At 39.0% G+C, this 13,880-nt stretch overlaps 1 long non-coding RNA gene across 1 annotated transcript; it reads right to left on the bottom strand.

The window, feature by feature from the left end:
• Positions 1-770: 770 nt before the first annotated feature.
• Positions 771-12,121, bottom strand: LOC122976663. The gene is made up of 3 exons (XR_006401010.1): positions 11,983-12,121; positions 832-836; positions 771-781 (listed from the first exon to the last, which is right to left on the bottom strand). It is a non-coding gene; the product is annotated as an uncharacterized LOC122976663 (long non-coding RNA).
• Positions 12,122-13,880: the final 1,759 nt, after the last annotated feature.

Genomic DNA, 13,880 nt, shown 5'->3' with positions numbered 1-13,880 from the left:
TTACTGTAAATACTCCCGGGTTTTACCTCACTAGGATTGGGAGCACTTTGTATGAATTTAAAATATTATTTGAATTGGCTTGTAGTCCTATTGTGAATGCCATACACATAGGATTTCTTCTGTATACATACTTCATGTAGGCCAGCCTAAATGTTATACAGAAGGAAACTTTGGTATATGTAAGATTCTCTGAGATATAATTCCAACCTGATCGAAATTACTGAGAATGCTCACCGTTTAAGACTCATATCCTGATCACAGTACACTGCGGATTGGAACCAATTTGATAACCAACCAAATGCTTTTAATCCTGCCCTGATATCAGTCTGGACTGAGACCACTGCTAGAATCTAGAGCCTTTTTACTCCTGAACTCTATGACAGTAACAGTACAGAATATCTTGTATACAGATATCACTGTGCTATGGTCAAAAATGCAAACCTTATAGAGAATATAGATGGTCAGGACTTGACCAGTATCATCTACTTAAGACTTCCGTGTTGTGCTAGTTGAAAGGAGACTTGATATAAAAATACTCTTTGAATTATGTCTGCTATGGTTTTTCTACAAAATGTTCAATTGTTAAAATCCTTTGAATTACACCTATTTCTTCTCCCTCATTGAAAAATACATAATCTATATGCAAATATTTTTAATTTCAAAAGCCCAACAACAGTTAATTCAAAGATCTAATTAAAGTAACAATAATTAAAACACTGAGAATAATAGCAGAATAATAGAAGCAATAGCAACAACAACAAGTTGCAACGTCAGCTGAAGCCTCTTCCTCCTCACTCTCTGGAACACAGTATTCCTCCTCCTCCTGGATACAGGAGCTATTCTTTTAGGTTATCGTCCTGATGTTATACGGTGATGAGTGGAGCAGGAAACCAGTCCCTTCCTCCTGTTATCATCCAGCACCTTCTGGCAGGACAATACAATCCTCGTCAGCTGTGGTACCCACCATTTTGGTGAGGAAAATTTGTACAGAGTTTTGTCCTCGTTACTCTACTCATTACTCATGAGAGTGACATCCGCTCCCTTCAAATATTCCAAGTCGTGTTCAAGAAGCTTTCCCCCCACTTTCACCCTCTTCTTGAAGACCTATAAAAGAGAGAGAAAGAAAAAAATATTATGTTCAATTTCATTTCAATTTAGCTCCAAGTTTTCATGCTCACCATTAAAAAAACACAAGGTTATAGTCAAGTATTTAGTTCTTGGCATTTCAATTTAAGTTGAACATCTCTAAGAAAGGCTTTTTGATTTTCAGTGTTGAGACTGAAGAGCAGAGCAGACATCACCCCAAAAGCTTTTGTACATTCACTGAAACCCTGTTTCAAAGTCATCCTACCCCAACACAAACAGTAAGAATCATGAAACACAGAATAATAATAGCATGCCTAAAACATTTAACAGACTGACAGAGCAAAAACTTTGAAGCAAACAGTGCAAGCTGTCAGGACTCATCTGAACTGGATTTGTTTTCATGTCTCCAGAGACACAAAGGAATGTTTGTCGTTTTAATGGAGCCTTTTCAGTCTTTTGTACCACAACTTTGTCATCAGTCTCTCTTGCTAACAGCTCACCACGAGTCTATGACCTCAAGAGTTTACATCTCAGCATTTGAATTCTAGCTGAGAATGTTTCTCCAAGACCAATTCTTCTGGACTGCCTCAGATGTCTGCCTCCAGTCCTTTGGATATTCAATGTTGAGAGCATAGAGCAGACCAAACATCACCCATATATAAATATATATATAATTGATCATCCCAAAAGCTGTTGCAAAGTCACCCAGGCCCTAAAGAGTGCAGAGCTGAGCAGCTTTTAACAGACTTTTTAAGTTGGTTTTGCTGATAGAACTGCAGCTCTTCACATCACCAGGCAGGGTGTTCTATTGATTTGTGGCTGTTACAGAAAAAGATGATTTCCCAAATGCAGTGCGGCTAAATGGTATGGTACAATCTCACATAGAGGATATTCTGGAAGATCTAATAGAACTTACTGAGCTAGTGTACATAAGGTCACGTAGTGGAGGAGGGGCCAAATCATTTAAAATTTTATAAACCAGGCAAAAATTTGAAAATAATCTAAAGTTCTCAAAACTCAGTAAATTGTATTTCTCCAGTACCCAACAGTGAGGGAAATGCATTGGCTGTTGTCCAGAGTTTTTAGAGTTTGTTTGAATAAGGACTCAAGAGGTTTCTCCAGCCTGCCCCCAACATGTGATGCAATGAGACATATGGGAAAGAATCACAGCATGCATAAATGTCTTGGCTGCGTCCAAAGAAAGACAGTTTCTGAAATGTCTAAAATTCGCTAAGTTGTACCGTATGGTTTTAACCGTTTTTTTAACATGTTTTTCACAGTGTAAATTTGGACGCAGTATCACGCCAAGATACTTAAAATCAGTGACTATGTCAATTCTTTCACCTTTGATGAGAATATCAGCGTTAGGAGGTTGTACTATGGTTTTTGTCATGTTTACATTTAGACTCAGACATGATTGATCAAGCCACTGTGTGATCCTTTCCAACGCAATTGTTAGCTTAGCAGCTTCTAACTGTTGCAATTAGCAGTTGCTGAGGCTAACAATTGTGTTGGAAAGGATCATGCAGTGGCTTGATCTGCATACATTTGTAGTTCTACATCATGACACTGTTGAGGGAGATCATTAATACATAGGCTAAATAATGGAGGACCTGACCCTTGTGGAACACCCAATGTGCACTTTATGTTTCTGGACAGTGTGTCACTTTAACACATTGTATCCTATTAGATAAATATCAAGACATCCATGCCCGTGCTCTAGATGAGTTTAAAATTTAAAGAGTTTTGATATTAAAACATGAGGATTGACTATGTCAAATCTAAAAGGCTCTAAAAATACATGTTTTTCCTAGCTCATATACAGGCTGAAGGAAAAAAATAATAAAGACAGAACCAACAGCAATATGATCTCCAATTAATTTTCCCTGCACTTTGAGTTTTAAATATAAATTTGGGTCTCTCCTTGTGAGATTATCAATATTTGTCCAGATCAATTTACTGTTGCCTTTTGCCTCATTCAGTATATTGAGATAAAAATGAGATATAGCTAATCTTAGCTCTTGGATAACTTTGTTCCTTAAATCTTTATATATCAACATGTTAGAGTCTCTTCTAGTTTTAATTGCCTTCCTTAGAGCAGCATCTCTATATTAGCTTCCACAGATTTTCATTAAACCAGGGTAAATTATTTTTATTTTTAGATTTTATCTGCATCCTCACATTAAATCTTTCCCTCACAGAGTTGATTCTGTGAGTAAAAGTATCAAAGCCATAGTCCAGATCATCAGAGGACAGTACGTCATCCCAGTTCAAGCTGTTCATTTCACTTACAAATTCTTCTTGATTAGCTCTCGGTATGCACTGAAGGATCATTGGCTCATTTGCTGTGTTCCTAAATCAGTCAGTTTTCTTGCACATAGGGTTAGATTATGATCTGATAAACCAGTGATTAAATTATAATTTGCAGTTATTCTGGTTTGTTGGTAAACATCAGATCAATTTGTGTACTGGGGTATTTTGAAATCCTCATTGGGCCTTTAACTGTGACCACTTAAAGGATAGGTTCACAGTGTTATCTTAAAACAACAGTCAGGTGTCCATATGAACAGTGAAAGAGGTTTTCCTCGCTGTAATCATTCCTCCTGTTCATACTGGCAATTAAGAGATCCCTTTCAAATGTGCTTTCAATGAAAGTGATGGGGGCCAAAATCCACAGTATGTCCACACAGTCACTTCTTAATACATTTTTGCACAGAAGGAGGACTGTGGATTTTGTCCCCATCACTTACATTGTAAGTGCATTATGAAAGGATCTTCTAATGGTCAGTATGAACAGGAGGACTGATTACAGCAAGAAAAAAACATGTGTCAGTGCTCATTTGGGAACCTGACTGATGTTTTAGGACAGACTTGAAAAACTGTGAACTCATCCTTCAAAGAGATATTTTCACACAATCCAATTAGACTTTTAATTAGACCCCAAGTTTAGACGAAGCAGCAAGATTCATGCAACCTGTGGCAAAGTCATGTAGTTCTACAGCTTATTTTATTAGGGTGGCTCCAAAAAGGCTTGATCTTCAAAGGAGGAGCATCTCTCTATTCCAGAGACCATAAACAGTTTACACACTATTTATACCCAAGACCGATCTTCACTATTTGTATCTGCTGTAGGTGGAACAGGACACTAAATACATCAACACTGAGTGGAACTGGACTTTTTCTAAAGCTGAAATCTTCATACAATCAAAGCACATACATACATTTATTACATTTTTTGTCATTTTTGTGATATCTTGTAAACTTAGTCACATGACCAAGGTTAAAAAGGGTGATTATGATCTAATTAATTTAAGCAGTGTACATGATTACATTTTAATTTACCTATTCATCAAGTCTCTCAAGGAGAATCTTCATCTCCTTCCCAATAGTGCCTCCTTTTAAATGGTAAGGCTTGATCAGAGCTCGAGTGTTTTCCTCAATGGTCTTGTGAAGGCTGGGTGCAGCTCAACCCCTGTTATCCTTTTGAACTCGAAGGACAAGTGGCTCGGTGATGCATCACTGCATTAAAAAGGCCAGGACATTCTCACTGGCCCTCCACACACTTTTTGTTTATTCAGTTCTCTTGCCGAAACACACACTTACAACATGGATTAATAACATTCACACCATCATCACTTTTCTCTGGTTTAACACTACACTGAAAATGGTTAATTTAGAAATGACAACAAATTTGACTCACTTGTTGTTCCAGGAACAACTTTGAACTCCTTTTGTTTGTCTAGAATTAAATCTGCCAAGGTGTGCTTTCAATACAAGAGAAGTCTTGAAGATGTATACACAGTCACTGTATATACAATGTAGTGTCCTCCTTGCTGAGTGATGCCAGTGCTTCAGTTTGTGATGCTTCAATAAAATGCAGGGATTAGGCAAATCAAACTTACAGTACCGACACATAATATGCAGAAAGAGTCTGATAGGTAAAAAAAGAGGGAAAAAAAGATATATTAGAAACAAATAGCTGTTTCTTTTTTTTAAACTAATTATTTACAAGTCTCATCAGCATTCATACTATGCACCTGATTTATGAGTCCTAAGATTTTACTCGACAGCATATTCATAAAGATATGGATTTGCGATTATCTGGACTGTAATTGCAGTGCTCCCAATGGGTGACAAAATATCAGAGCACAATTATCTTTGCTAAAATTGTGCCATTTTACTTCGACAGTTCACTTTAATGGTCAAGACAGAAAAAGGGAATTTCAAGAGTACAATAAAATAATGACATGAAAACATTTAGTTTTAAACAGAATGTAAGGTATAAAAACTATGACTACTTTTTCTCTGTCATCCCTTGTAAGGTGAAGGGATTCACTGCTTGACAGATACAGCTGGGAGGAGGGGCTGGGGAGTGTGTGGTGTCAAATTGCTAAATATTAAGATATGTGACCAAATAGGCTTAAAAGTTTCATACAGTTATATCTCATTTTAAGTTTGCTCATAAGAATTTCCTACTAACTTAGACTAAAGAGCTCTGTATGGTTATACAAAGCATATTATGTTGACAGGTAGAATGCATGTAGAGCAGAAGAAAAAAGTGGCCTGCTAGGTTTTTATTATTACAGGAAAACAAAATCCAAACCTACATGGCCCTGTGTGAAAAAGTGTTTGCCCCCTAAACCTAATAACTGGTTGGGCCACCCATAGCAGCAACAACTGCAATCAAGCATTTGCGATAACTTGCAATGAGTCTTTTACAGCACTGTGGAGGAATTTTGGTCCACCCATCTTTGCAGAATTGTAATTCAGCCACATTGAAGGGTTTTCGAGCATGAACCACCTTTAAAAAGGTCATGCCACAGCATCTCAATAGGATTCAGGTCAGGTTTTGACTAGGCCACACCAAAGTCTTAATTTTGTTTTTCTTCAGCCATTCAGAGGTGGACTTGCTGGTGTGTTTTGGATCATTGTCCTGCTACAGAACCCAAGTTCGCTACAGCTTGAGGTCACGAACAGATGGCCGGACATTCTCCTTCAGGATTTTTTGGTAGACAGCAGAATTCATGGTTCCATTTATCACAGCAAGTCTTCCAGGTCCTGAAGCAGCAAAACAGCCCCAGACCATCACACTACCACCACCATATTTCACTGTTGGTATGATGTTTTTTTTTTCTGAAATATGGTGTTACTTTTACGCCAGAAGTAATGGGACACACACCTTCCAAAAAGTTCAACTTTTGCCTTGTCAGTCCACAGAGTATTTTCCCAAAAGTCTTGAGGATCATCAAGATGTTTTCTGGCAAAAATGAGACAAGCCTTAATGTTCTTTTTGCTCAGCAGTGGTTTTCGGCTTGGAACTCTGCCATGCAGGCCATTTTTGCCCAGTCTCTTTCTTATGGTGGAGTCATGAACACTGACCTTAATGGATGTTGAGGACTGGATGTTGTTGTGGGGTCTTTTGTGACCTCTTGGATGAGTCGTCGCTGCGCTTTTGGGGTACTTTACATTCACACTACCATTTCTGTGGCCCCCCAGCCCTCCCTCACCACAGACAATGCTTTAACTGCTTTATTTTCAATGAAAATAACTCCATATTTTACTGTATTGAGGTGAGGTTTCTGTGGGGCTAATGCTATGTGGAAAATAAGGGGAACAAGGGGGAGTTGCGGTGTTGTTGCTGGGTTAAGTGCAAAGGTGGCGGGAAAATATATTATATAAAATAAATTGCAAATTAAATAAAATACAAATGTCAGTAATGTTTGAGCACCTAGAATAAAGATAAATATTTATTATTTATTATGTATAAGTTAGTTTAACCACAAAAGCCTTAGATTTAACTATGCTCAGAGGGGAAGGCTGAGGAAAATAGTATCAGTGTCTTTGAAAAACGCGCCAAGAATCCCTTGAATGGCACTGACAAAATACAGGAGCACCATGGATCTCAACAGTAATGAAAACACATATATAAATACATACATATATCTCATTGCATAGACTGGGTTGACCAAGAAAAGACTTCCAAGACTGTAACAAGACAGCTGACGCTATGGAAGGAAATGTGTAGATTGGACTGAATCTCCATACTAATATAGTAAGTTCATTGTTTTGTTTTTTTGTCAGCCCTTATGGTATCAGTTCTTAATGAACCACAGGCATGCAGTAGAGTTAATTATAGCATAATTTTAGCATGTTCCAAAATCCAAACAATTTCATTGTGAGTGTATGAATCTGTGTTTCCCAGTCATATGTACAATTTGGGCATAAATACTATTTACAACTCAGAATCTTGTAATTCCAATAACTCTGATATGACATGAATACGGCATTGTAAGAGGTCACAGGACTCCATGTATTAGAAATCTTCATGCAGATGTAATTAGTCCTCTTTATGAGATCCTGATTAGCAGATGCCAGGTGTCAATAAAGCAGTGGTGGAAGAAGTATTCAGATCCTTCACTTCAGGAAAAGTACCAATAATACAGTGTAAAAATACTTTATTACAAGTAAAAGATGTAGTTAAAGTATTGCAGTAAAGGTACATAAGTAATATGAGCTTGATGTAGTTAAAGTATTGCAGTAAAAGTAGTGCTTTGGTCCCTCTGACTGATATATTATTATATATGACATCATTAGATTATTAATACTGAAGCATCAGTGTTAGAGCAGCATGTTATTGTTGTAGCTGCTGGAGGTGGAGCTAGTTTACACTACTTTATATACAGTTAGCTAGTTTAGTCCAGTGGTTCCCAACCTAGGGGTCGGGTCCCTCCAAACGGTCACCAGATAAATCTGAGGGGTGCTGAGATGATTAATGGGAGAGGAAAGAAGAAAAAACAAAGTTCTGATACAAAAATCTGTTTTCAGTTTCTGGACTTTTTTCTCTAATCTTTGATTTTTGGTGAAATATTGGATCATTTGAACATTTATTGAAATGAAACCATATTAGACGTTTAGAGGGAAAAATCACTATTTGGTGGAGCTGTTAACAACTCATAGACATCTGAAATGTGACCCCGACTACACACTGCTTTTTGTAAGACATCAAAAGCCAAAAAGGTTGGAAACCACTGGTTTCATCTTTAACAATGTGTTGTATTTTAAAAGCTTGTTATATTGTCCATTGTCTCAAATCTTCATCTGAAAAGTAACTAAAGCTGTCAAATAAATGTAGTGGAGTAGAAAGTATAAAGTATAGAGTAGCATCAAATGGAAATACTAAAGTAAAGTACAAGTACTTCAAAATGGTACTCAAGTACCTTAAGACTTGGGGAGTAACAGAATACATGGAACGGTGTTATGTAATTAATTAGGATACAAACAAACTGTAACAGTATTCCGTTAAGAAAAAAAAAAGATGTAATCAGATTACCAATACATTTGGTAAAAATAGAGATTATTAGCAGGATTACAATTTAAAAAATAATAAATAAAGAACCATACACTGTAAAAGTCCCAAATGTTAACAGAGCAGGAACAAGAGGGCAAAATAACTCACTGATCTACAATGACGTGAGTAGAGGATGATACCACATGGTGCGCGCAGGTGTGTGGGGCGAGCACACACACACACACAGTGAATTTATGTTGGGAGAGTAGGCAGGGATGATCGTTACACACTGTGGCAGTCCCGAAGACACGTACAAATAAGTTAAAAGAGAGCTTGAGTATGTGACTGCTAGCGCCCAGAGCTGACAGTGTGTCACTGGTTGCTGAGCATGTTCAATACTGAATGAGTCAGAGAAAACTCAGATGTATCAGGCAGATAAAAGGACATGGTGAAGACCATGATGCCGCTGTACATATGTCTGCCACTGCCATTCCTCTGAGAAGAGCTATGAAGTAGAACAAAACTCTTGTAGAGTGGGCCCGAATACCCAGCAGGGGGTCTTCCCCTGCTATGACATACATTATGCCTGTTTGATAGCTTCACACAGCCAGTGGGGCAAGCACTGTTTCGTCAGAGGCTTTCCCTTAGAATGTTCTCTGTAATGCACATCATGTGTTGTGCACTTTCATTGGAGGTGTACAGGCAACTGTCTGAATTTGATTAGAGGACCTCTTACGCTTTTCCTTATTTTCAGTCATAGTAGTGCAGTGCCTGTTTAAAATGTGCCTGTTCAGGATGGGTTGATTGCATATTATTTCTCGAGAACCACATATGTACCATGTATATGAACCATATAAGCAGTTTACAGCATTCCATTGGTTGATTCTGATACCAATCAAACATGTCTGCACTCCTATTGGCTAACTGAGGATGGTGCATGCCGTTGCCCTGCTCAGCAAGTTAGAGCCCGGAAGCCCCACCCCGCTATGATGTGACGTGTTTATATCAAATAGCCCAGGTTGCTCTCAGACACAGAGCTAAGCAGCTTGCTGTTTGCTTGTTTATTCAAAGTTTGTTAATATTAAACATGTCGCGTGTCCAATTGCACCAAAAGAGCATCTGTCTCCACAGTAAATCACCTGTTGAGTCTTTGATGGTTGTTTATCTGTGCTTTAAAACGTAACCGCTGTGAAACAATCAGAAAATTATGTTGTATTTCTGTCACTCACAGGCTTACTCTCTCTGAGAGAAAGCTTTCCAGCACTGTCTCTCTGTCGCTGTCTCATGCTCTCAGCTTGGTCGCCCTCTCTCTCTCTTTTTTCTTGTCTTTTTTAAAATGAGTCGGGAAACCAACAACAAAGCTGAACCTTTAACATTATCAAAAGAAGAGAGATGTTGTCCCCTCATATCTCTCATGGCAGGGTTGTAAAGCTCTGATCATGCCATGAAGTCACAGAGCCCAGAGACTCCACCCTGCCATTGCAGAGTTTAAGTTTATCAATATTAATCGACACTACACTCCCTTTGGTCCCCAGCCATACATCCGCGTGTGGTGTATGGCTGTGTGTGTGGTGTTGGTCAGATGAGCAGCTCAGCAGATATGCGAAGGACATACACACAGACATACAGAGATTCATTCCTTTAGTAGATAAACATACCAGTAAGGAAATTTGTGTTTGGTAGATTATTTCTTTGTTGTAACAATGCTTCTTGGCAATAAATCTTGTACTGTTGGAAAGCCTGTTTATTTCCCTTTTAAATAATGCCACATTTGTAAGGAACATGCATTTGTGGGATGTGCAGCAGAGCTGAGTATGTGGGTTGCGCCCATGAAAAATATGCCAAATCTTCTCTGCCAATGCCAAACAGCTTATTCTGCTATTGAAATTGTTTGGTGTTTGGTGGATTGGATGATTGAAGTTTGAAGAAACAAGACATATTGGCAATTTAACAATTTATTCATTTAACAAACAGGAGCCTCAGTAGCGTGTGGAAGAACCATACACAGCCACAACAGCCTGGTACCTCCTCCTCATGCTGGTCACCAGCCTGGTCACACACTGCTGTGGGATGGCATCCCATTCTTCAACCAGCATTTGTCCCAAGTCAGCCAATGTGGTTGTGTTGGTCACTCTGGCAGGAACAGCACGCCCAAGCTGATCCCACAAGTGTTCAATGGGGTTGAAGTCAGGACTGCCGGCAGACCATTCCATCCTCTCCACTCCCAAATTCTGGAGGTAGTCTCTGATAAACCCCGCTCTGTGGGGGCGAGCGTTGTCATCTTGGAGGATAGAGTTCGATCAGAGACTGTGGAGATATGGGATTTCCACTGGTTGCAGAATCCCATCTCGATATCTCTCTGCATTGAGATTGCCTCCAATCATGACAAGCCTCGTTTTTCCAGTGAGGGAGATGCCGCTCCACACCATCACACTGCCTCCACCAAAAGATGTTACTCTATTGGTGCAGCCATCAGCATAGCGTTCTCCGCGTCTGCTCCACACTTTGACCCTATGATCCAACTGCTGTAGGCAGAATCTGGACTCATCGCTGAATATAATGTCCCTCCGCATGTTCAGGTTCCAGTGCACGTGTTGCACCACCAGCACAAATGGGCCTGACGGTGAAGGGCAGTCATGGCAGGCCTCCTGGCAGGACCTGAGGGTACCAGAAGCTCAAAACAAGAGTCAATAGCAACAGTAAAATAAGCTGTTTGGCATTGGCAGAGAAGATTTGGCATATTTTTCATGGGCGCAAGCCACATATTCAGCTCTGCTGCTCATCCCACGAATGCATGTTCCTTACAAATGTGGCACCATTTAAAAGGGAAATAAACAGGGTTTCCAACAGTATAAGATTTATTGCCAAGAAGCATTGTTACAACAAAGAAATAATCTACCAAACACAAATTTCCTTACTTTTTGTGCTAAGTTTAGAGAATTTTGTTCATGGATGTTCATGTTAAAAGTGGCTGATGTGTCAAATAATGAGGTAAACATATGTAGAAGTTATCCCTGTGAGCAAAGAGCACTGGCTTCAGACTGCTCTGAACATTCGGTTTTTTCTACTTTCAGCCTGAGATGACATTGGCTGGTGACAGATTTCTTTATATGGTCATCTGCTCCATGAACAGTGTGCAAGTTCACTGCTGTGCTCTGCTAACATTATGGCATTTTTCCATTGTTTTGGGGGTAGTCATGCTGAGCCATGACTCCATTACACAGCAAGGCAAAGTAAAATAAAAAGTTTACCTATTGGAGGTGTGCTGGTCACCTATAGCTCTTCATCAAACATCATCATCACTGTGGCTGTTTTTGCTTGCACTGTTCCTCCCTGCATTATTTCTAATTGATCTGCTCAACATATCTCCAACCATATGTTGTTGTCTTGACAACAACATATGGTTGTTTCCTGTAAATTCTTCACAATAAAAGTCTCCCATTATTTAGTCATTTAAAATCTTTTAATTTGAAGCAGTAAAGCAGGAACTATTGGGTTTGCATCAGTGGTAACTTAACATGACTCATACATGTTGCCCCTCGGCAGCTTCTGGAAAGCTGGCCAATCAGAAAAGAGTGGGCTCATCGGGAGGGAGGCCTTAAAGAAACACAAGCTAAGACTGCCTGCTAGAAACAGAGGCTGAACTGAGGGGCTTCGTAAAGGGCCAGTGTAATATAAATAAGGAATTTTTTGAACTGTGAATCATGCAAAGCTACTCTAGTGGAGTCTGAAAATGAAAAAAAAATATAGAGCTGGAAATAAGCATAATAGGTCCTCTTTAACTGCCCATTATTGACAACTGTTATAACAACCAGTAGAATGAAAGGGTAGATAAATGGATTTCAACTTACAGGACATGAAATGTGTCCTGTTAGATGTTTGCCACTAAAAGTATAACTATAATAAAAATGACATCACTGTAAACCAACCAGAGTTTTAGTCATGACAAGAACTATTCCTGTGTAGACAGCAGACAATAGTGCACACTCTGCAGGTCTGCTTGTATTCGCTGTCTCCCACACAGTCACGGCTGTTCGCCTTCATGTTATTTAAAATCCTTTTTAAACTCCTGTGTTTGACAGCAGGGCCTGGAGAAGGGATGGATGCCATTTCTAAAATTTCAGCCTGACGTCCGTTGCTGCTCCCCCGCTCATGACTCCATAACGTGGCAGCAGCCACTGTGGACACACACACACCATTACACAGTAAGCAAACACACACAGAAACAGAGAGCAAACTGCCTGCCAGCTCTAGTTTCTACTATCAAATCTGCTGTATAGTCATGTTTTATAATGAAACTCATTGCATTATTATTCATAACTGAGTTATTTTCACTTTCATCACTGCAGTGGGGGAATATGGAACAAATCATATTGTGTATTAGCTCATAAGGAACACGTCTTGCTCTTCATTAGGTGTGATTTGGTTTAATAGGAGAAAGACAGCAGTGTTTCCTCTGTGTACAGCAGCAGGTGCCACTCAGTGCCAACTGGTTGGGCTTGACTCTCAGCACACAGACTGCAATACTGTATACATTAGGGATGTACAGAGAGCCCAGTATTTGTATTTGTATCTATATTTGTTGAGGCAGCAAAATTATTTGTATTTGTATTTGAATAAAAGTGAAAAGAGGCTTCAAAATCCTTTTTTTGTTTTTATGACACTTTTAATTTTAGAAAATTAAAGTGTTACAATAAGTGTTCATGAATAAACTACCTCACGAAGGAGGTCCCAACACTTGGTCTCGAACTGAATCTCCCAGATCATAGACGATTGTTCTGACTACTGTGCTAAAACTTTACTCATCGCCTCATTGCAGATAGAACTCTACCTATTTATGCACCCAGGAAATATGCGTCATGTAGCAGGTGGATGTGACTCCCATTGTTGAGACATGCTGATAGACGTGCAGAGCAGAGAACAGAGACTGAGATTGCGATGTAACCGACCTGCACACTGGTATTTGACATGGTTTTTTTTTCTTCCCAAAAACAAATAATTTTAAAATATTTGTATGAGACAAATATTCGTAAAAAAAAATAAAATAAACAACACTATTTGTGCTTTGCCGAACAACGTATTTGTATTTGGGCACATCCCTAATATACACATGAAGATCTGTTTCATTGACATTGCTAGTACTATTGAAATAATCCTGATGATGTTACAGTGATGTCATGACAGTTTTAAAACAAATGTGTGATACAAAGTTTGAAAGACATGGGTGTTTATAAAGCGGGAAGGCGCTAATGAAAATATGCTACTGGTTGCATTATGGGAAATGTAGGATCCAATGTTTTAGAAGTTTATTTCAGCCTGTAGGGACTAAAACTTAGGATATCTCAGCCTCTGCTGATTTGATTTTGCCCATTCTGTTTTGTATTCTGTCTCTTGTGTCCCCTAACTTTACAGAAGTGCAACACTAAATGCTGGACTACCCATTTAAATTAAAGAGGAGTTGGCATGGCATTAAAATGACACCATTAGCTGGAAAAGATTTTTTTTC

This window comes from Thunnus albacares, chromosome 24 (assembly GCF_914725855.1).
Source record: "Thunnus albacares chromosome 24, fThuAlb1.1, whole genome shotgun sequence".
Lineage (NCBI taxonomy): Eukaryota > Metazoa > Chordata > Actinopteri > Scombriformes > Scombridae > Thunnus > Thunnus albacares.
The sequence above is the reverse complement of the archived record's forward strand: the minus strand, read 5'-3'. Positions and strand labels throughout refer to the sequence as shown.